The sequence below is a fragment of the Trichomycterus rosablanca genome, chromosome 15 (genome assembly GCF_030014385.1).
Source record: "Trichomycterus rosablanca isolate fTriRos1 chromosome 15, fTriRos1.hap1, whole genome shotgun sequence".
NCBI lineage: Eukaryota > Metazoa > Chordata > Actinopteri > Siluriformes > Trichomycteridae > Trichomycterus > Trichomycterus rosablanca.
Window position 1 is genome coordinate 27721556 of NC_086002.1, and position 24349 is coordinate 27745904.

At 41.1% G+C, this 24349-nt stretch overlaps 7 non-coding genes across 7 annotated transcripts; all 7 read right to left on the reverse strand.

The window, feature by feature from the left end:
* Window positions 1-8250: 8250 nt before the first annotated feature.
* LOC134329701 (5S ribosomal RNA) lies at window positions 8251-8369 on the reverse strand. Its single transcript, XR_010014925.1, has one exon. It is a non-coding gene; the product is annotated as a 5S ribosomal RNA (ribosomal RNA).
* A 752-nt stretch (window positions 8370-9121) lies between these two features.
* trnar-ccu (transfer RNA arginine (anticodon CCU)) lies at window positions 9122-9194 on the reverse strand. The gene has a single exon. It is a non-coding gene; the product is annotated as a tRNA-Arg (tRNA).
* Window positions 9195-9773: 579 nt separating this feature from the next.
* trnam-cau (transfer RNA methionine (anticodon CAU)) lies at window positions 9774-9846 on the reverse strand. Its single transcript has one exon. It is a non-coding gene; the product is annotated as a tRNA-Met (tRNA).
* A 5619-nt stretch (window positions 9847-15465) lies between these two features.
* On the reverse strand, window positions 15466-15628 carry LOC134329696 (U1 spliceosomal RNA). Its single transcript, XR_010014920.1, has one exon. It is a non-coding gene; the product is annotated as a U1 spliceosomal RNA (small nuclear RNA).
* A 2770-nt stretch (window positions 15629-18398) lies between these two features.
* On the reverse strand, window positions 18399-18562 carry LOC134329688 (U1 spliceosomal RNA). Its single transcript, XR_010014912.1, has one exon. It is a non-coding gene; the product is annotated as a U1 spliceosomal RNA (small nuclear RNA).
* A 1505-nt stretch (window positions 18563-20067) lies between these two features.
* LOC134329682 (U1 spliceosomal RNA) lies at window positions 20068-20231 on the reverse strand. The gene has a single exon (XR_010014906.1). It is a non-coding gene; the product is annotated as a U1 spliceosomal RNA (small nuclear RNA).
* A 3235-nt stretch (window positions 20232-23466) lies between these two features.
* Window positions 23467-23630, reverse strand: LOC134329681 (U1 spliceosomal RNA). The gene has a single exon (XR_010014905.1). It is a non-coding gene; the product is annotated as a U1 spliceosomal RNA (small nuclear RNA).
* Between the last annotated feature and the right edge of the window lie 719 nt (window positions 23631-24349).

Here is a 24349-nt window from a genome sequence, read left to right on the forward strand (position 1 = left end):
TCTGGTTGAGAAAGAACGGGAGCAGAGGTGAACAGAACCTTGAGACGGTCAAAGGCGGCCTGAGCTTCCAGGGGCCAGGAGAAGGGGACTTTGGTGGAGGTCAAGCGAGTTAGGGGGGCCGCTACCCTGCTGTAGTCGCGGATGAACCTCCTATAAATGTTTGCGAATCCTAGGAAGCATTGCAAAGCCTTACGGCAGGAAGGAACAGGCCACTCAGTAACGGTACGGATCTTTTCGGGGTCAGCCCTAATTCGTCCTGGCTGGATGACAAAGCCGAGGAAGGCGATGGAATTCGTGTGGAACTCGCATTTCTCAGCCTTGATGAATGACCTGTTCTCCAACAGGCGAGACAGGACCCACCAGACGTGAATGACGTGCTGCTCAGGGGACCGGGAAAAAATCAATATGTCGTCCAAATAAACAAACACGAAACGGTACAGGAAATCGCGTAGGACGTGGAAGACTGCGGGGGCGTTGGTCAGCCCAAAGGGCATCACCAAGTATTCGAAATACCCCGAGGGGGGTGTTAAAGGCCGTCTTCCACTCATTACCTTCCCGAATACGCACCAGGTGGTAGGCGTTGCGGAGGTCAAGTTTACTAAAAATGGCAGCACCCTGCAGAGACTCGAAAACAGAGGACGAAAGCGGAAGGGGATACTTGTTCCTGACCGTGATCTGGTTCAGCGCCCGATAGTCTATGCAAGGCCTCAATGACTTATCCTTTTTCTCCACAAAAAAGAACCCTGCACCGAGGGGAGAGGAGGAAGGACGGATGAGACCAGTTTCGAGACACTCAGAGATGTAATTCTCCATGGCTTCACGCTCTGGACGAGACAGGTGGTAAAGACGGCTGGTGGGAAGTGCGGCTCCGGGGAGGAGATCGATAGCGCAGTCGTAGGGCCGGTGGGGAGGAAGAGATCGAGCTCGGTCCTTACTAAATACTTCCCGAAGATCATGATACTTGGAGGGGACCTGGGAGAGGTCAACATCATCGATGAAAGGAGGGGGGTCAGTACGAGGGCTAGAAGGATGGACTGCTGACTGTAAACACCGGGAGTGGCAGAGATCGCTCCAAGCAGTGATCTTACCCTGCTGCCAATCAAGTTGAGGATTATGTGTTGAGAGCCATGGGAATCCCAAAACCAGAGGGGACTTGGGAGTCTTGACTACCGAGAAACGGATGGACTCGCGATGATTGCCCGAAAGGACTAGGGTTACCGGGGCCGTACGGTGAGTAATGCGAGCGAGCATGCGCCCATCCAGAGCAAAAGCGGTTACAGGGGTGTCGAGAACCTCCAAGACACACCCTTTTTGGGTGGCAAGACTTTCATTGATAAGATTGTCCTCCGATCCGGAGTCGACGAGTGCAAGGAGGGACACTGGATTCCCGGGGAAGCATAGGGTAGCAGGGACCTGGAGGCGAGGACGAAGAGGTGGGGTTGTGGTTCTTGAGCTCGTCAGAATCCCCACTCCTACTGGCGAGCTGCCCCTTTTGGGCGTATGGGGCACGAAGCGAGAAGGTGCCCGGTTTGGCCACAATAGAGGCATTCGCCCGAACGCAATCTTCTCAGACGTTCCTCTGGGGCGAGCCGGGCTCGTCCAAGCTGCATGGGTTCGGCACCCTCAGCGGTGGGGGAGGCTGGAAACGGAACAGGCGTTTCATGAAGGGAGGATCTAGGAAGAACTGGCCTCGGGGTCAGAGCAGGACGTGACGACCGCTCCCGGCGGCGCTCCCGGAGCCGGCCGTCCAGACGAATAGCCAGGTCAATGAGACCCTGAAGACTAGAAGGCTCATCCCGGGCTGCCAACTCATCTTTAAGACGCTCTTCTAGGCCACGGCGGAAAGCTCCCCGGAGGGCGGCGTCATTCCAGCCGGCATCAGCCGCAAGCGTCCAGAACCCAACGGCATAATCAGCAACAGACCGGGAGCCCTGGTGTAGCCCCAAAAGACGACTGGCCGTATCTCCGGCATGATTCGGGTGATCGAACACCGCTTGAAACCGACAGAGGAAGTCTTCATAAGAACCCACATGTGGACCCACAGATGACTGGGCGGCCTCGGCCCAAGTTAGGGCTCTTCCCCTGAGGAGTCCAATCAAATAGGCTATCTTGCTAGCGTCGTTGGAGAAGGTGGTGGGTCGCTGGCTAAAGACCAGGCCGCACTGGTTCTGGAAACCCCGGCATTTATCCAACTCACCATGGTAAGGCTCCGGATGGGTGGTGAGACCCTCAGGTAATTAGGGCCAGGTGAGTCAAATTAGGCAGGGTAGAGATCTATTGGCTGGAATGGGAGGAGAAGTACCTTCAGCCACCGCTAGATGTCGCCAAAACCACCAGAGGAGAGGCCACAGAGAACAGCAGCTCAGGAGGAGCTCTTAACAGTAACTACTCACAAGAAAATGTATTGTAAAGTTTTACAGTTGAACCATGAATACAACTGTGAACTTTCATGTTAGTGTCAAGTTTATGGTCACCTTTTCCACTGTTAAATGATATTGACTGTGAAGTTTACAGTTCAAATGTAAACATGATATTGTTGAACTGTGAAATTCAGTTTTGAGAATTTTAGTCCTTTTAAAGTTTACAGTTTAACTATGACTAGTTCATAGTCATCTTCAGTGTTGGGGGTAACGTGGTTCAAAGTAATGCATTACAGTAACGTGATTACTTTTTTCTGTAATGAAGTAATGTAACGCATTACAGTTAAATAGTTTGTTAATAACCCTAGCAGTGGCGGCTGGTCAATACGGGGCGCAGGGGCGCCGCCCCCCTTAAAATTATTAAGATGTTAAAATAAGTAAATTACATTCTGCAAAATAGTTATGAAATTAATTAGTCGGTTTGTCTAATTGTCTAATTAACTGTTTATCTAATGGTCATGATAGCATTTTTTAAATAAATAAATATTTTTAATTGTTTACATTGTGCACACTTCCCATGCGCGGGGCACCGGTATAATGAGTGTCTGTGTGCGTACACAAACTTTTGGCAAACACGTGGTCTGAGGCTGCTCTTTAATTGGTTGTTTTACATTTTCCACAGGGGCGCAGAGAGCTGCGTCCCGGATACACCCACTCTTATTAGAAGTGTGTCACTATTGGCTTATTTTTTTTAAACGCCGTGTGATTGGACAATCCCCGAGTCGACTCATTAACTGATCAATCGTTTATCAGATTGGTTCACGTTAAACAATTAGTTGCAGATTGGAGCAGCATTTCTTCCATAATGAAAGAAAATTCAGTATTGTCTTTACAAAAAAAACGCTTTCACAAAGCATTCACTGGAACAAAAAAAAAGGATAAAGGAGCTTGGACCGGATCGTCCCAATTTACAAATTCAGCAACAGGCAAGTGATCGAGGACGAGCCTACACCCAAGCCTTTTCCAGCTCTTGTTATGACAAACGGAGTTGGCTAGCTGGATGCGACGTAAGTAATGCCTTTTACTGCTTTCCCTGTTTGCTATTTCAAAGTCCTGGCACGGAGGCGTTGTGGATAACGACTGGGGTACGAGATTTAAAACATCTTTCAGAAAAATGCAAACGGCACGAAAACAGCCGCAGCCATCTAGACAATGCTATGAAGCTAAGTTTTTTGGGGAAACTTAGCATTGCTCAACAGCTAGATGAAGGTTACAGGATTGCTGTTAGAAGGCACAATGAAGAGGTGACAAAAAATCGGCACATCCTGTCTAGAATAATAGACTGTGTGAAATTTTGTGGAGCCTTTGAGCTGGCCTTGCGTGGCCATGATGAAAGTAAGAGCTCAGACAATCCCGGAATAATTTTTCGATGGTTGGTGGATTTTGTTGCTTCTCTTGATGGAGTGCTGAAAGAGCACATTGAGAATGCCACTGTGTTTAAGGGAACTTCAAAAACTGTGCAGAATGAGCTACTGGACTGTATGTTGTCTGTTCTGAAGGAACATATAATCAAAGAAGCCCAGGGCAGCGATTTTCTTTCAATCCAGGCAGATAAGACAATGGATATTGCCACGCAGTGCCAGCTTGTTCTTGTACTACGCTATATTGATGCTAAAAAATCTGCCAGGCATATGATGGAGCCAGCGTGATGAGGGGTGCCACTGCAGGTGTTCAGAAGAAGATACAAGACATGTACCCAAATGCACACTACATCCACTGCTACTCACATCAGCTCAATCTGATAATGCAGCAGGCCACTTCTCACATAACCAAAGTAAGAATTTTTTTTTCTAACCTTGGTGGATTTGCCAGCTTTTTTTCCAGATCACCCAAGCACACAAGTATTCTTGATAAAGTTGTGGCACACAGACTACCAGCATCCAGCAATATCAGATGGAACTTTCACAGCCGTACCATCAATACTGTGTTTGAACACAGAGAGGACCTCATTCACTGTTTTGAAAGCATACGAGACTCTGGTGACTTTGACCCCATTACTGTCAGAGAGGCAGGTGCATTTGCCATGCTACTGGAGGATCAGGATTTTAAGTTCTTTCTGCAGCTTTTCCACCATGTCATGCCTCATGTGGACCTCCTCTATTCCAAACTCCAGAAGAAAGTCATAGATTCAGTTTATATCAAGGAGAGCATTCAGCAGTTCCAGCAGGACATTCAAAAGATCAGGTAATAGTTGTGCATTTTCCTCCTTTGTTTATTAGTATTATTGTTATTATTATTGTTATTGTAATTTTTTTCCTTTGCAGAAATTCTCTCCATTCCATGGTTGCACAAAGCAGTGAAGGTAGCGGTCAGCCAGTAAAGAAGCGTCGGACACTCAGTGTAAAAGACCATGAAAGGATTGCTGCAGAGGTGAGTTGTGGAAGTCACAATGTGTGAAATAAATAAATTATGATCACTTCATAATTTCCATGTTTATCCTTCTCTAGGTCTGTGATATCATACTGGGACACACCAGTGAGCACTTTTCCTTCACAAACCACCTTGTTAGTGCCACACTCTTGCAGGGGACAGGTTTGAACAATACAAGACAGCATTTCCTGAAGATGCACTGAGCAACACCTTAAAAGCCTATCCAGTGCTCAATCAAGGTAAGCTGAAGACAGAGCTTAGTCTTATCTACAGCAAGGAAGAGTTCAAAGCCTGTTGTGGTGCTGTGGGCCTATTCCAGCTGTTTATGGAAAATAATCTTGAAGTATTTTCAGAGACTGTCACTCTCCTGAAGATCCTCATCACCACACCCATGACCACCGCAGAAGCTGAAAGGTGCTTCTCAACCTTGAAAAGAATTAAAACTTTTTTGAGAAACTCTATGACCCAGGACAGGCTGAATGCATTGGCCATGTTGTCAATGGAGAAGAGACTTTAACCATAATGTCATTGAGAAATTTGCAAGACAGAAGGAAAGGAGGGCAAAATTCATGTTCAGATAGTGCTACTTTTAAAGGCTTGTTTTTTTATTGTTTTGTTTTTAATTTGTTGTTTTGTTTGCGCCCCCCTCAAATTTTTTAGCACCAGCCGCCACTGATCAACAAGCTTTTCATGTAAGGGTGATTCTTCAATTGGGGGAACTTTTACTTCCCTAAGTTAAAATTTGTGTTAAAAATACTTTATTACAAAACAAATATTTTAGGTATTAAAAAGATCATTCATTGCATCACTAAAAAAATTACATACCAAAATAATTATGATTTTCATTTTGACGATGATTTAAACATCAATATTTTTGTTCCCAACCCAGACATTAAAACTTCCCTGCTCTAATAAAATGCTAAAAAGTGATCAATTCATTATAAAAATCACAATATGAGTTTTATAATAACTTACAAAGAAACAATATGTAATTTTTCTTTTTCATATTTGTACAACCTATGCATATTTTTGAGCAATATATTACTGTCCCCAGCGTTATCGTCATTACCGCAACAGTGTACGGTTTCTGTAGGGAATCATTTGAAGGTAACACTTGTTTATGTTGTAACCATGGAAACAAAGACTTGCAAGGAAGCACATGCCAGCCATGAGAGAAGATTAACATTTTAATGTCTGGAAATGTGAGTAATTTATTCCTCCTGATCATAGAGTATATTTATTCAGCGTCATTACCATTTACATCAGTATGGCAGTTCTTTACCAAAAAAAAAAAAAAAAGAAATTTACACATTATTTATTTGTATTTAAAGTGCATATTGTACTAGCTGTTGACTAGCTTTAGCAAATCCATGGCCTATCTAGTTTTTTTCTTTAAAAAAGTAAAAATTGTCATTACCAATACATAATGACATTTTGCTATGCCACTTCGCAAATAAATATGAAATATTAAAATTCTATATAAACTCATTTGTAGCCATCATCTTTGCTCTCTAGCATTATCTTGACATAATTAAAACTAAATTATTCCTAATTTTATTTTTCAAAAGTTAAGACGGTCAAAAGAGCCCACAATTGAAGAATCACCCGTAAACGCTGCCTATCCAAAAATAGCTCTGGACGACCACTTTTGTCCCCACGAAATAACACCACGAATTTGTCCAACTGATCTCTGATCCAACTGAGTTTATGACTGCAGAATGAATGCATTAGGTTTGTTGTTTTTTAGTGAAGTGTATCAATGTTTTCTAAAGAAAATCATGTGTCTCTATTTACGTTTTTTTTTTTTTTTTGCACAATTTGAACAAAGCATAAAAGAATAAACAGACTACAAATGCTCCAAAATACTTGGAATGATTTTTTACATTAATTTCCATTCAAATTTAAGACCTTTTTTGCCTTCTCCTGTAGAATTGCCATTTTGGTCATCACTTTTCACATCAGTGTTATGCATGGTGTGGTGAGAGACTCGACCAGCGGTCAACAGTGAGAACAAAAGTTGACATGTTGTGCATGACAGCCAGTTGATTAATTTCTGATAATGAGGGACTGCGTTCGCTTTCCCCTGATTTCTGTGGTAGCAAAGAAAGAGCTTGTAGATTTAAGCCGAAAATATTCATTTAGTTTCTTGTTCTGAATGATTTTCATTCTGATTCGTTGTTCTTTTGCGTGCAGCTCCGAACGATAGGACGGATTCGTGGTTTTTTTGCGTGGGGTAAAAAAGTGGTCGTCCAGAGCTATTTCTGGATAGGCAGCGTTTACATAAAAAGCTTGTTGATACAAACGTTAAAGAGAACGGTGTTTTAGATCAGACCGGTGTTTTAGATCAGACCGGTGTTTTAGATCAGCTTCAGCACTGGGCACATAATTAGCTACTGGGCAATTTCTTAGGCTAATTTGATCGTTTCATGATTGAGCTATGCTAAACCTGTAAAGAACATGCTTATCAGGTGGATTTTTACAGTGGTTCTTTTTCTTCTTTGTAGATCAATTTGAAATGATCATTTTTTTCCTCTGTTTTGGTTGAATCAGATGTTTTTTTTTTTCAGGCAAATGTCGGCGTGGTGGTTTTGATGTTGCAGAATAGCGGTTTTTTTGTGTAGTTTGTGTTCGGTGAGGTTTGTGCTGGTGTGATGAGTAGAGGAGTGGAGTCACCGTGAGTGTGAACGGTGTGTGATTGCTTTTTTGATGTTCGTGTTTTTAAAAAAAATCGAATGTTTCTTTTTTTTAATTGCATCATATTCATTTTGAAATATCCCCTCATTTTTGTGAGCAGTGTATTGTTCGCTTATTTTTTATTATTGTTATGTTTTTAATTATTTGTTGTCGTGTTTGTTGATATTTAAATCATTTCTTTTTTGAAAACTGTTTACAGGTTAAAATATAAAAGCATAAACACCACCGTCTATAAATGAATGAATTGCTTTGGTCCTCCACTTGAGACTTTTATGTAAACAGACACAACAACAAATAATTTAAAATACAGTAATAATAAATAAATAAATAAATAACAAAAATAAATAAATAATAATAAATAAATAATAACAATAATGTCACAAGTCTATACCACGTCTACAAGATGTAACTTATTTCTAGCACCACTAGATGGGGATGATGTCTGGACATAATTTTGAACTTCATTTTTAAAGTCACTAAAATGCTAAAGATCCTAATTTGGTTTTTCAGTACAGTTATTAATAAATGCAATTCAGGGAAAAGTTTACATTTTTAAAGCAGGAAAATAAAGTTATTCGTTAAGCTTTTTAAAGTTATATTGACAAAATAATTTCCTTTTGTACAGCCAGGATGGATAAGTGTTTTACTCTACTCAGAATGAAAGTGTCAGCTGGCCTTTTTCTTCATGTATTGCTTTGATGATGAAGAAAAAAGGAAAAGTTTCGGCTCCTTAGGCAGGAGGTTGAAGTAAAGATGTGTGAGGAAAAGCTTCCAGCACCTGGTATTCCCAGGCGGTCTCCCACCCAAGTACTAACCAGGCCCGACCCTGCTTAGCTTCCGAGATCGGACGAGATCGGGCGTTCTCAGGGTGGTGTGGCCGTAAGCGAGAGGCAAAATGTGGGATGGACATCCAATGTTCACTTCCTCTGTCTCTGAGAGAATGTGAAGTTGGCGGGCGGCCATCAGTAACACAGGACTGCTTAAAATGAATGAACATCGACAACTTGTTGCTTGTTGCCTGGAACGCAGCCGCTGTAGGGCCAAGGCAGGAGTAGTAGCAGAGTCGACACGATTGCAACTCGCTAACCAATCCTGCTGTAGAGTGAGGATAGGACCCGCCTACCTTATTAACATACAGACACAGAAATACAGAAATAAATAAATGCAGAAATGTATAAATACAGAAATAAATAAATGTAGAAATAAATAAATAAATGTAGAAATACAGAAACAGCCCAAATAAAATCTGATGTATGGAAATATAGAAATAGATTCAAGCCATTTATTTAAATATGTCCTTTTTCATGATGAAAATGTATATATTAGTTTTTTATTTATTTCTTGCATTATTTATTTGTGCATTTATTTATTTATACTTATGTCATTTTTCGTCCTCCATAGATAGATAGATACTTTATTGATCCAGAAAGAAATAAAAATGCTGTGCTGCACGCTTTCTATTGGGATATTCCTTATTTTCCCTAAAATATATCCCTGAAATATTCCTTATTTTCTAAAAGGAATAAAACTCACACCCTTCTGACTGTATTTTCACCACCTGTTCTATTTACAGTGCTGATGAAAGTCACTAAATGACATAAAACCAGTCTGTAACTAAACTGGTCCCTCAAAGGCCTTGCCCCGTGTGAGGATCGAATTCATGACCTTCAGTTTAGGAGACTGACACGCTACCTACTGCGCTAAAGAGGCTGACAAAGGCATGTGGAGACTGAATCTGACCGTTTCATTGGCTGAAGTTTAGGCACACTATTGAAAAGCAGAATCTAAATGTAAGCATCAAGAACTGGATGAGAAACAAACTCACACTCTTCTGACTGTAAGTGTATGTTCACTACCTGTTCTATTTACAGTGCTGATGAAAGTCACAAAATGACATGAAACCAGTCTGCGAACTGGGCTTAGATTAGGCACAGTAACTAAACTGGTCCCTCAAAGGCCTTGCCCCGTGTGAAGATCGAACTCACAATTTTCGTTTTATGAGACTGACGCGCTACCTACTGCGCTAACAAACCTGACAGCAACATGAGTAGACAAAAACATGTGGAGACGTCGGAATCCGACCGTTTCATTGGCTGAAGTTTAGGCACAATACTGAAAAGCAGAATCTAAATGTAAGCATCAAGAACGAGATGAGAATAAAACTCACACCCTTCTGACTGTAGATGTATGGTCACTACCTGTTCTATATACAGTGCTGATGAAAGTCATTAAATGACATGAAACTAGTCTGCTAAATGGGTTGCAACTAAACTGGTCCCTCAACTGCCTTGCCCCGTGTGAGGATCGAACTCACGACCTTCAGATTATGAGACTGACGCGCTACCTACTGCGCTAACGAGGCTGACAACAACTTGTCTAGACTGAATCTGGCAGTTTTTGTAGTTGTAGTTTTGGCACAATATTGAAAAGCAGAATCTAAATGTAAGCATCAAAAACTGGATGAGAATCAAACTCACACCCTTCTGACTGTAAGTGTATGTTCATTATCCATTATTAACTGGTCCCTCAAAGGCCTAGATTAGGCTCAGTAACTAAACTGGTCCCTCAAAGGCCTAGATTAGGCTCAGTAACTAAACTGGTCCCTCAAAGGCTTAGATTAGGCTCAGTAAAGTGGTCCCTCAAAGGCTTAGATTAGGCTCAGTAACTAAACTGGTCCCTCAAAGGCTTAGATTAGGCTCAGTAACTAAACTGGTCCTTCAAAGACTTAGATTAGGCTCAGTAACTAATCTGGTCCCTCAAAGGCTTAGATTAGGCTCAGTAACTAAACTGGTCCCTCAAAGACTTAGATTAGGCTCAGTAACTAAACTGGTCCCTCAAAGACTTAGATTAGGCTCAGTAACTAAACTGGTCCCTCAAAGACTTAGATTAGGCTCAGTAACTAAACTGGTCCCTCAAAGGCTTAGATTAGGCTCAGTAACTAAACTGGTCCCTCAAAGACTTAGATTAGGCTCAGTAACTAAACTGGTCCCTCAAAGGCTTAGATTAGGCTCAGTAACTAAACTGGTCCCTCAAAGGCTTAGATTAGGCTCAGTAAGTAAACTGGTCCCTCAAAGACTTAGATTAGGCTCAGTAACTAAACTGGTCCCTCAAAGGCTTAGATTAGGCTCAGTAACTAAACTGGTCCCTCAAAGACTTAGATTAGGCTCAGTAACTAAACTGGTCCCTCAAAGACTTAGATTAGGCTCAGTAACTAAACTGGTCCCTCAAAGGCTTAGATTAGGCTCAGTAACTAAACTGGTCCCTCAAAGGCTTAGATTAGGCTCAGTAACTAAACTGGTACATCAAAGACTTAGATTAGGCTCAGTAACTAAACTGGTCCCTCAAAGGCCTAGATTAGGCTCAGTAACTAAACTGGTCCCTCAAAGACTTAGATTAGGCTCAGTAACTAAACTGGTCCCTCAAAGGCTTAGATTAGGCTCAGTAACTAAACTGGTCCCTCAAAGGCCTAGATTAGGCTCAGTAACTAAACTGGTCCCTCAAAGACTTAGATTAGGCTCAGTAACTAAACTGGTCCCTCAAAGGCTTAGATTAGGCTCAGTAACTAAACTGGTCCCTCAAAGACTTAGATTAGGCTCAGTAACTAAACTGGTCCCTCAAAGACTTAGATTAGGCACAGTAACACAGTGACCTGTACGATTCACGACATTACAGAATATGTCCAATTACTGCTGATGTCTGAAGTCAGTGGTCATAAATGATGAGTGTCATGCTCGAAAACTTGCCAATGACCCTGACAAGCATGCCCTTTACAGGTTTGACATAGCTCAATCATGAAACGGACAAATTAGCCTAAGAAATAGTTCAATTATGTGCCCAGTGCTGAAGCTGATGTAAAACACCGGTCTCTTTAACGTTTGTATCAACAAGCTTTTTATGTAAACGCTGCCTATCCAAAAATAGCTCTGGACCACCACTTTTTTACCAACGCAAAAACGCCACAAATCCGTTCTACTGATCCGAGGTGCACATCAAAAATGACGAATCAGAATGAAAATCATACAGAACAAGAAACAAAATGAATACGATCTGGCTCAAGTTTACAAGCTCTTGCTTTGCCACCACAGAAATCAAGGGAAAGCGAATGCGGTCCCTCATTATCAGATATTAGCGTCTATTTAACGTTTGTATCAACAAGCTTTTTATGTATGGGTGATTCTTCAATTGGGGGGAACTTTTACTTCCCTAAGTTATAAATTTGTGTTAAAAATACTTTATTACAAAAGAAATATTTTAGGTATTAAAAAGATCATTCATTGCATCACTAAAAAAATTACATACCAAAATAATTAGGATTTTCATTTTTTATGATGATTTAAACATCAATATTTTGCTACTTGGGCCTTGTCCCCAACCCAGACTTTAAAACTTCTCTGCTCTAATAAAATGCTAAAAAGTGATCAATTCATTATAAAAATCACAATATGAGTTTTATAATAACTTACAAAGAAACAATATGTAATTTTTTTTTTTTCATATTTGTACAACCTATGCATAAACCAGCCACTAGGGAACACATGCCAGTGTATCTTTTGTGCCGGTCCCAAGCCCGGGTAAATGGTGAGGGTTGTGTCAGGAAGGGCATCCGACGTAAAACACTTGCCAAAACTAACATGCGAGTTCATCTAAGAGATACCATACCGGATCGGTCGAGGCCCGGGTTAACAACGACCGCCACTGGTGCTGTTGACAAACAGGGTGCCGGTGGAAATTGTGCTACTGTTAGTCGAAGACCACGAGGAGGGAAACGTGTCAGGAGACAGAAAGAGAGGAGGAAAGTCAAGAGTGTAGGACTGAGGTTGGCAACTCTAAATGTGGGGACAATGACAGGCAAAGGTAGAGAGCTGGCTGACATGATGCAGAGAAGGAAGGTAGATGTTTTATGTGTTCAAGAGACCAAGTGGAAGGGCAGCAAGGCTTACAGCATTGGAGCAGGGTTTAAACTGTTTTACCATGGTGTGGATAGAAAGAGAAATGGAGTAGGGGTGGTCTTGAAAGAGGAGTTAGCAAAGAACGTAGTAGAGGTGAAAAGAGTGTCAGATAGGGTGATGGGTCTGAAGGTAGAGGTAGAAGGTCTGATGTTGAATGTTGTCAGTGGTTATGCTCCGCAGGTTGATTGTGAGAAAGAGGAAAAAGAGAAGTTCTGGAAGGATCTAGATGAAGTGATAGAGAGTATTCCCAGGGAGGAGAGAGTGGTGATAGGAGCAGACCTAAATGGACATGTTGGTGAAGGAAACAGAGGAGATGAGGAAGTGATGGGTAGGTTTGGTGTCAAGGAAAGGAACCAGGAAGGACAGATGGTGGTGGATTTTGCCAAGAGGATGGAAATGGCTGTAGTCGACACTTATTTCCAAAAACGGGAGGAACATAGGGTGACCTATAAGAGTGTAGGAAGGAGTTCACAAGTAGACTACATTCTGTGTAGAAGAGGAAACCTGACAGAGATTGGGGACTGTAAGGTAGTGGCAGGGGAGAGCGTGGCCAGACAGCATCGGATGGTGGTGTGTAGAATGACTGTTGTGGTGAAAAAGAGAAAAAGTGTCAAATCAGAGAAGAAGACCAAATGGTGGAAGCTGAGGAAGGAGGAATGTGGTGAAGAGTTCAGAGAGGAGCTGTTAAAGGCTCTGGGTGGTAAGAAACAGCTTCCAGATGACTGGGCTATTACAGCAACAGTGATTAGAGAGACAGGTAGGAAGGTACTTGGTGTGGCATCTGGACAGAGAAAAGATGATAAGGAAACCTGGTGGTGGAATAGTGAAGTGCAGGAAGCTATTCAAAGGAAGAGGTTAGCCAAGAAGAAATGGGACATTGACAGGACTGACAAAAGTAGACAAGAATATAAGGAGATGAAACGTAAGGCAAAAAGAAAGGTAGCAAAGGCAAAGCAGAAGGCATATGAGGAGTTGTATGAGAGGTTGGACACTAAAGAAGGCGAGAAGGACTTGTATAGATTGGCCAGACAGAGGAATCAGGCTGGAAAGGATGTGCAGCAGGTTAGACTTGTCAAAGATAGGAATGGTAATGTTCTAACAAGTGAGGAGAGTGTGATGGGAAGATGGAAGGAGTACTTTGAGGAGCTAATGAATGAAGAGAATGAAAGGGAAAGAAGAGTAGAGGTCATAGGAACGGTGGATCAGGAAGTAGGAAAGATCAATGAGAATGAAGTTCGGAAAGCTTTGAAGAGGATGAAGAAAGGGAAGGCAGTTGGACCTGATAACATACCAGTGGAAGTATGGAAATGTCTAGGTGAGATAACAGTGAGGTTTTTGACTCAATTATTCAATGGCATTGTTGAGAGTGAGAAAATGCCAGAGGAATGGAGGAGAAGTGTGCTGGTGCCCATTTTTAAGAACAAGGGTGATGTACAGAGTTGTAACAACTACAGGGGAATTAAGTTGATGAGCCACACAATGAACATCTGGGAGAGAGTTGTGGAAGCTAGACTTAGACAAGAGGTAACTATTTGTGAGCAGCAGTATGGTTTCATGCCAAGAAAGAGTACCACAGATGCCATCTTTGTTTTGAGGATGCTGATGGAGAAGTACAGAGAGGGTCAGAAAGAACTTCATTGTGTCTGTCGATTTAGAAAAAGCGTATGACAGAGTGCCAAGGGAGGAGCTGTGGTGTTGTATGAGGAAATCTGGAGTAGTAGAGAAGTATGTCAGACTGGTACAGGACATGTATGAGGACAGCAGGACAGTGGTGAGATGTGCTGTAGGAGTCACAGATAGCTTCAAGGTGGAGGTGGGACTACATCAAGGATCGGCTCTGAGCCCCTTCTTGTTTGCTTTGGTGATGGACCGACTAACAGATGGGGTCAGGCAGGAATCCCCATGGACTATGATGTTTGCAGATGATATTGTGATCTGTGGTGAGAACAGGGAACAGGTGGAAGATAACTTGGAGAGGTGGAGATATGCACTTGAAAGAAGAGGAATGAAAGTCAGCCGTAGCAAGACAGAGTACATGTGTGTGAATGGGAGAGAGACAGGTGGAACAGTGAGGCTACAAGGAGCAGAAGTCACAAAGGTGAATGACTTCAAGTACTTAGGGTCGACTGTCCAGGAAAATGGGGAGTGTGGTAAAGAGGTCAAGAAGAGAGTTCAGGCAGGATGGAGTGGATGGAGAAAAGTTTCAGGAGTGATTTGTGACAAAAGGGTGACAGCAAAGGTGAAAGGAAAAGTTTACAAGACAGTGGTGAGACCAGCTATGTTGTATGGTTTGGAGACAGTGGCATTGACAAAAAGACAGGAGAAAGAACTGGAAGTGGCAGAAATGAAGATGTTGAGGTTCTCCTTGGGAGTGACAAGGATGGATAAGGTTAGGAATGAGATAATCAGAGGTACAGCACAGGTTAAACAACTAGGAGATAAAGTTAGAGAGGCCAGACTGAGATGGTTTGGAAATGTCCAGAGGAGGGACAGTGGGTATATTGGTAGAAGGATGTTAGATATGCAGCTGCCAGGAAAAAGACAAAGAGGAAGACCAAAGAGGAGGTATATGGATGCAGTTAGAGAGGACATGGAAGTAGTTGGGGTGAGGACAGAGGACGCAGTGGACAGAGTGAGATGGAGGAGGATGACTCGCTGTGGCAACCCCTGAAAAGGGAAAAGCCGAAAGAAGAAGAAGATAATAGTTTTGAATAAACTCACCTTATAGTACTTAAAAAAAAAAAGTACTACACTACATAAATATATTTACATCATTCTTATTATATCAACATTATCACGTGAAAGCGACTCAAACTTATTAAGGAAATGAGTATAAATAATTAAATGAAATAAAAGTAGGCCTAGTCTGTTTATTCTTTTATGCTTTGTTCAAATATGTGCAAAAAATAATAACGTAAATAGAGACGCATGAATTTCTCTGGAAAGCATTTGACGCACTTCACTAAAAATAACAAACCAATAGCAAACAATCATCCTGCAGTCAAAAACTCTTTCTTTGCTACCACAGAAATCAGGAGAGAGCAGAACGCAGTCCCCCACTATCAGAAATTATGCAGTCGAGATTCCCACATTTGGGGAATTCGTAGCGGTCAGCACAACCGGAGTGCAATGGCTGAGCCTCGCCCTGGGTGAACCACCTTCTTGATCATGGTCTCGCTCCTGCCAGGTAAGTATGGGGTCCAGAGGCACCGCCGAACAGAGACACCGAATCACACACCGTTCAAACTCACGGTGACTCCACTCGTCTACTCATCACAACAGCACAAACCTCACCGAACACAAACGCCGCTATTCTGCAACATCAAAACGACCACGCCGACATTTGACCGAAAAGAAAAAAAAAAAAAAAAAAAAAAACTTGGTTCAACCAAAGCAGAACAAAAAAATGATCATTTCAAATTCATTTACAAAAAAAACAAACAAAAAAACACTGTAAAAATTTACCTGACAAACATGCTTTTTACAGGTTTTGCATTGCTCAATCACGAAACGGTCAAATTAACCTAAGAAATAGTGCAAACGGCTAATTATGTGCCCAGTGCTAAAGCTGATCTAAAACACCGGTCTCATTAACGTTTGTATCAACAAGCTTTTATGTAAACGCTGCCTATCCAAAAACACTTTGGTTTTAACAGGTTTCAGCAGATTTGTGTTCTTTGACTGTTGTTTACTAAAACTTGAGAAATGAAATGTTTACTATGGAAGCACTTCTGTAAGTCGCTCTGGATAAGAGCATCTGCTAAATGAATGAAGATGAAATAGCTCTGGACAGCCACTTTTTTTCCAACGCAATAAAACCACGAATCCGTCTTATCGTTCGGAGCTGCACGCAAAAGAACAACGAATCAGAATGAAAATCATTCAGAACAAGAAACTAAATGAATATGGTCGGCTTAAATCTATAAGCTCTTTCTTTGCTACCACAGAAATCACGGGAAAGCGACCGCGGTCCCTCATTACCAGAAACTAGAGAGTGCATTTCTGGAGAAAATGCGAGTGTGATTGCCGTGTGGCGGTCGGCGGGCGTGCTCAGGTATCCCGACGCCGTTTCTAAGCCGGGAGCAGCATCGACGGGCCAGACGGGTCAGAGTCGGAACGGCGTCAATCGCGGTGCGGCAGGTGGACGGGCGTGGCAGGTCGGGGGTGCGCATGCGTTTAGAAGTGATGCAGTGTGTGGGGAGTGAATACTTTCTCCCAGACAGGCCACTGTATCTTTGTACAAGCTGTGGTGTGAGCACAAGTTCACTCTGGGTGTGTTTGAAAAGCCAAACCTGTAAAAAAATGCATTTCTGCACGTTTCTACTGCTTACAAATCAGTACTCATTCATTTACATGTGATTATCACTGTAGGGGCCATGGTATTGCGCAATCTATGATCGGCTGTGTCTCATTTACAGCTTTCAGGCACAGTGCACTCACACTTCGGTCCCTACTTTAGCATATTAGCCATTCCCATTGATTTTAATGCATTAGTTAGCCTTAAAGCTAATGGATATAAATATCTTTTTTTCTGTTGTAACGCGAACGATATGATGCTCACTGCAAAGTCTAACTGGCTTATAATTTCATTCTGTGCAGCATTTTCACCTTAAAAATCACTAATACTTTAGTTACAGACCAAAATAAGTCAGATTTTTTGACGGCGGCCATTTTCTGCTCGCAGAACGGCCTGAACATGTCGCCTACGTCATCACGTTGACGTTGTGTGGAAAGCCAAAGGTGTCAATATTTTTGTCCAAAAATTCGGGCAAAAACGGGCATAAATGCCACACGGATGGGCGTATCCGAATGTTTTTTTGGATTTGGGCGCTAATTAATGACCCGGTCGATCAAGAGTTGGAACGGCGTTGATAGCTCGAAATTTTTTTCAAAATGAATGGGAGTCAATGGGGCAAAACGGGCACCTTAAAACGGGCACTGTGGGCACAGTGTTGGTTCAATCCAAAAGCTGTATACAAGCGCTCTATTCCCGTATGGGCCGGACGATTTGGCGCTGGAACGGGGTCGATATCTTGAAAACTGCGGACGAAGAAACGCGGAGAAAAACGGGGGGAATGGTGATAATATGTTGAAAACGAAAATAACAATATCAATAGTGTGCTTGCCTTTAGGCAATCACACTAAATAGTGTGCTTGCCTTTAGGCAATCACACTAATTAATCAATTGGCTGCCATGCACAACATGTAAACCTTTGTTCTCACTGTTGACCGCTGGTGGAGTCTCTTAACACACCATGCATGAGGCTGATGTGCAAAGTGATTTCCAAAATGGCAATTCTACAGGAGAAAGTAAAAAAGGTCTTAAATTTGAACGAAAATTAACGTAAAAAATAATTCCAAGTACTTTTGGAGCATTTCTAGTAGTCTGTTTATTCTTTTATGCTTTGTTCAAATATGTGCAAAAAATAAAAACGTAAATGGAGACACATGATTTTCTTTGGAAAGTATTTGATGCACTTCACTAAAAAATAACAAACCAATAGCAAACAACCATCTTGCAGTCATAAACTTTTTCTTTGCTACCACAGAAATCACGGGAAAGCGAACGCGGTCCCTCATTATCAGAAATTAATCAACTGGCTGCAACGCACAACGTGTCAACATTTGTTCTCACTGTTGACTGCTGGTCGAGTCTCTTAACACACCATGCATAACGCTGATGTGCAAAGTGATTTCCAAAATGACAATTCTACAGGAAAAGGCAAAAAAGGTCTTCAATTTGAAGGAAAATTCGTGTAAAAAAATCATTCCAAGTACTTTTGGAGCATTTCTAGTAGTCTGTTTATTCTTTTATGCTTTGTTCAAGTTGGACAAAAAATAAAAACGTAAATGGAGACACATGATTTTCTTTGTAAAATATTTGATGCACTTCACTAAAAAATAACAAACCAATAGCAAACAATTATCCTTCAGTCTAAAACTCTTTCTTTGCTACCACAGAAATCAGGAGAGAGCGCGAACGCAGTCCCCCACTATCAGAAATTATGCAGTCGAGATTCCCACATTTGGGGAATTCGCAGCGGTCAGCACAACCGGAGTGCAATAGCTGAGCCTCACCCTGGGTGAACCACCTTCTTGATCATGGTCTCGCTCCTGCCAGGTAAGTATGAGTTCCAGAGGCACCACCGAACAGAGACAGCGAATCACACACCGTTCAAACTCACGGTGAGCTCCACTCGTCTACTCATCACACCAGCACAAACCTCACCGAACACAAACGCCGCTATTCTGCAACATCAAAACGACCACGCCGATATTTGACCGAAAATAAAAAAAAGAAAAAAGAAAAAAAACTTGGTTCAACCAAAGCAGAACAAAAAATGATCCTTTCAAATTCATTGACAAATAAGAAAAAAGAAAAAAAAAACACTGTAAAAATCAACCTGACAAGCATGCTTTTTACAGGTTTTGCATAGCTCAATCATGAAACGGTCAAATTAGCCTAAGAAATAGTGCAAACGGCTAATTATGTGCCCAGTGCTAAAGCTGATCTAAAACACCGGTCTCATTAACGTTTGTATCAAGCTTTTTATGTAAACGCTGCCTATCCAAGAACACTTTGCTTTTAACAGGTTTCAGCAGATTTGTGTACTTTGACTGTTGTTTACTAAAACTTGAGAAATGAAATGTTTACTATGGAAGCACTTCTGTAAGTCGCTCTGGATAAGAGCGTCTGCTAAATGAATGACAATGAAATTGAACTGGAAAACCACTTTTTTTTTCCAATGCAAAGAACAAGAAACTAAATGAAAATGGTCGGCTTAAATCTACAGGCTCTTTCTTTGCTACCACAGAAGTCACGGGAAAGCGAACGCGGTCCCTCATTATCAGAAATTAATCAATTGGCTGCCATGCACAATATGTCAACATTTGTTCTCACTGTTGACCGCTGGTCGAGTCTCTCACCACACCATGCATAACGCTGATGTGCACAAAATGGCAATTCTACAGGAGAATGCAAAAAAGATCCTAAATTTGAACGACAATTAACGTAAAAAATCATTCCAAGTACTTTTGGAGCATTTCTAGTAGTCTGTTTATTCTTTTATGCTTTGTTCAAATATGTGCAAAAAATAAAAACGTTAATAGAGACACATGATTTTCTTTGGAAGGCATTTGATACACTTCACTAAAAAATAACAAACCAACGGCAACCAATCATCTTGCAGTCATAAACTCTTTCTTTGCTACCAAAGAAATCACGGGAAAGCGAATGCGGTCCCTCATTGTCAGAAATTAATCAATTGGCTGCCATGCACAATATGTCAACCTTTGTTTTCACTGTTGACTGCTGGTCCAGTTTCTCAACACACCATGCATAACGCTGATATGCAAAGTGATTTCCAAAAATGCAATTCTACAGGAAAAGGCAAAAAAAGTCTTCAATTCGAATGGAAATTCATGGAGAAAATCATTCCAAGTACTTTTGGAGCATTTCTAGTAGTCTGTTTATTCTTTTATGCTTTGTTCAAATATGTGCAAAAAATAAAAACGTAAATAGAGACACACGATTTTCTTTGGAAAGCATTTGACGCACTTCACTAAAAAAATAACTAACCAATTGCAAACAATCATTCTGCAGTCATAAACTCTTTCTTTACTACCACAGAATTCAGGAGAGAGCGCGAACGCAGTCCCCCACTATCAGAAATTATGCAGTCGAGATTCCCACATTTGGGGAATTCGCAGCGGTCAGCACAACCGGAGTGCAATGGCTGAGCCTCGCCCTGGGTGAACCACCTTCTTGATCATGGTCTCGCCCCTGCCAGGTAAGTATGAGTTCTAGAGGCACCGCCGACCAGAGACAGCGAATCACACACCGTTCAAACTCACGGTGAGCTCCACTCGTCTACTCATCACACCAGCACAAACCTCACCGAACACAAACGCCGCTATTCTGCAACATCAAAACCACCACGCCGACATTTGCCAGAAATAAAAAAAAAAAAAAGGAAGAACTTGGTTCAACCAAAACCGAAGCAAAAATGATCATTTCAAATTCATTTACAAAAAGAGAAAAGAAAAAAAAAAACACAGTAAAAATCTACCTGACAAACATGCTTTTTACAGGTTTTGCATAGCTCAATCATGAAACGGTCAAATTAGCCTAAGAAATAGTGCAAACGGCTAATTATGTGCCCAGTGCTAAAGCTGATCTAAAACACCGGTCTCTTTAACGTTTGTATCAACAAGCTTTTTATGTAAACGCTGCCTATCCAAAAACACTTTGGTTTTAACAGGTTTCAGGAAATTTGTGTTCTTTGATTGTTGTTTACTAAAACTTGAGAAATGAAATGTTTACTATGGAAGCACTTCTGTAAGTCGCTCTGGATAAGAGCGTCTGCTAAATGAATGAAAATGAAATAGCTCTGGACAGCCACTTTGTTTCCAACGCAATAAAACCACGAATCCGTCCTATCGTTCGGAGCAGCACGCAAAAGAACAACGAATCAGAATGAAAATCATTCAGAACAAGAAACTAAATGAATATGGTCGGCTTAAATCTACAAGCTCTTTCTTTGCTACCACAGAAATCACGGGAAAGCGAACGCGGTCCCTCATTATCAGAAATTAATCAATTGGCTGCCATGCACAAAATGTCAACCTTTGTTCTCACTGTTGACCGCTGGTCGAGTCTCTCAACACATCATGCATAACGCTGATATGCAAAGTGATTTCCAAAATGGCAATTCTACAGGAAAAGGCAAAAAAAAAGTCTTCAATTTGAATGGAAATTCATAGAGAAAATCATTCCAAGTACTTTTGGAGCATTTCTAGTAGTCTGTTTATTTTGCTATGCTTTGTTCAAATATATGCAAAAAATAAAAACGTTAATAGAGGCACATGATTTTCTTTGGAAAGCATTTGATACACTTCACTAAAAAATAACAAACCAACGGCAACCAATCATCTTGCAGTCATAAACTTTTTCTTTGCTACCACAGAAATCACGGGAAAGCGAATGTGGTCCCTCATTGTCAGAAATTAATCAATTGGCTGCCATGCACAATATGTCAACCTTTGTTTTCACTGTTGACTGCTGGTCGAGTTTCTCAACACACCATGCACAACGCTGATATGCAAAGTGATTTCCAAAAATGCAATTCTACAGGAAAAGGCAAAAAAAGTCTTCAATTCGAATGGAAATTCATGGAGACAATCATTCCAAGTACTTTTGGAGCATTTCTAGTAGTCTGTTTATTTTGCTATGCTTTGTTCAAATATATGCAAAAAATAAAAACGTTAATAGAGACACATGATTTTCTTTGGAAAGCATTTGATACACTTCACTAAAAAATAACAAACCAACGGCAACCAATCATCTTGCAGTCATAAACTCTTTCTTTGCTACCACAGAAATCACGGGAAAGCGAATGCGGTCCCTCATTGTCAGAAGTTAATCAATTGGCTGCCATGCACAAAATGTCAACCTTTGCTCTCACTGTTGACCGCTAGTAGAGTCTCTCACCACACCATGCATAACGCTGATGTGCAAAGTGATGTCCAAAATGGCAATTCTACAGGAAAAGGCAAAAAAAAGTCTTCAATTTGAATGGAAATTCATAGAGAAAATCATTCCAAGTACTTTTGGAGCATTTCTAGTAGTCTGTTTATTTTGCTATGCTTTGTTCAAATATATGCAAAAAATAAAAACGTTAATAGAGACACATGATTTTCTTTGGAAAGCATTTGATACACTTCACTAAAAAATAACAAACCAACGGCAACCAATCATCTTGCAGTCATAAACTCTTTCTTTGCTACCACAGAAATCACGGGAAAGCGAACGCGGTCCCTCATTATCAGAAATTAATCAATTGGCTGCCATGCACAAAATGTCAACCTTTGTTCTCACTGTTGACCGCTGGTCGAGTCTCTCAACACACCATGCATAACGCTGATATGCAAAGTGATTTCCAAAATGGCAATTCTACAGGAAAAGGCAAAAAAAGTCTTCAATTTCAATAGAAATTCATAGAGAAAATCATTCCAAGTACTTTTGGAGCATTTCTAGTAGTCTGTTTATTCTTTTATGCTTTGTTCAAATATGTGCAAAAAATAAAAACGTTAATAGAGACACATGATTTTCTTTGGAAAGCATTTGATACACTTCACTAAAAAATAACAAACCAACGGCAACCAATCATCTTGCAGTCATAAACTCTTTCTTTGCTACCACAGAAATCACGGGAAAGCGAATGCGGTCCCTCATTGTCAGAAGTTAATCAATTGGCTGCCATGCACAATATGTCAACCTTTGCTCTCACTGTTGACCGCTAGTCGAGTCTCTCACCACACCATGCATAACGCTGATGTGCAAAGTGATGTCCAAAATGGCAATTCTACAGGAAAAGGCAAAAAAAAGTCTTCAATTTGAATGGAAATTCATAGAGAAAATCATTCCAAGTACTTTTGGAGCATTTCTAGTAGTCTGTTTATTTTGCTATGCTTTGTTCAAATATATGCAAAAAATAAAAACGTTAATAGAGACACATGATTTTCTTTGGAAAGCATTTGATACACTTCACTATAAAATAACAAACCAACGGCAACCAATCATCTTGCAGTCATAAACTCTTTCTTTGCTACCACAGAAATCACGGGAAAGCGAATGCGGTCCCTCATTGTCAGAAATTAATCAATTGGCTGCCATGCACAATATGTCAACCTTTGTTTTCACTGTTGACTGCTGGTCGAGTCTCTCAACACACCATGCATAACGCTGATATGCAAAGTGATTTCCAAAAATGCAATTCTACAGGAAAAGGCAAAAAAAGTCTTCAATTCGAATGGAAATTCATGGAGAAAATCATTCCAAGTACTTTTGGAGCATTTCTAGTAGTCTGTTTATTCTTTTATGCTTTGTTCAAATATGTGCAAAAAATAAAAACGTAAATAGAGACACACGATTTTCTTTGGAAAGCATTTGACGCACTTCACTAAAAAAATAACTAACCAATTGCAAACAATCATTCTGCAGTCATAAACTCTTTCTTTATTACCACAGAAATCAGGGGAGAGCGCGAACGCAGTCCCCCACTATCAGAAATTATGCAGTCGAGATTCCCACATTTGGGGAATTCGCAGCGGTCAGCACAACCGGAGTGCAATGGCTGAGCCTCGCCCTGGGTGAACCACCTTCTTGATCATGGTCTCGCCCCTGCCAGGTAAGTATGAGTTCCAGAGGCACCGCCGAACAGAGACAGCGAATCACACACCGTTCAAACTCACGGTGAGCTCCACTCGTCTACTCATCACACCAGCACAAACCTCACCGAACACAAACGCCGCTATTCTGCAACATCAAAACCACCACGCCGACATTTGCCAGAAATAAAAAAAAAAAAAGGAAAAACTTGGTTCAACCAAAACCGAAGCAAAAATGATCATTTCAAATTCATTTACAAAAAGAGAAAAGAAAAAAAAAAAACACTGTAAAAATCTACCTGACAAACATGCTTTTTACAGGTTTTGCATAGCTCAATCATGAAACGGTCAAATTAGCCTAAGAAATAGTGCAAACGGCTAATTATGTGCCCAGTGCTAAAGCTGATCTAAAACACCGGTCTCTTTAACGTTTGTATCAACAAGCTTTTTATGTAAACGCTGCCTATCCAAAAACACTTTGGTTTTAACAGGTTTCAGGAGATTTGTGTTCTTTGATTGTTGTTTACTAAAACTTGAGAAATGAAATGTTTACTATGGAAGCACTTCTGTAAGTCGCTCTGGATAAGAGCGTCTGCTAAATGAATGAAAATGAAATAGCTCTGGACAGCCACTTTGTTTCCAACGCAATAACACCACGAATCCGTCCTATCGTTCGGAGCTGCTCGCAAAAGAACAACGAATCAGAATGAAAATCATTCAGAACAAGAAACTAAATGAATATGGTCG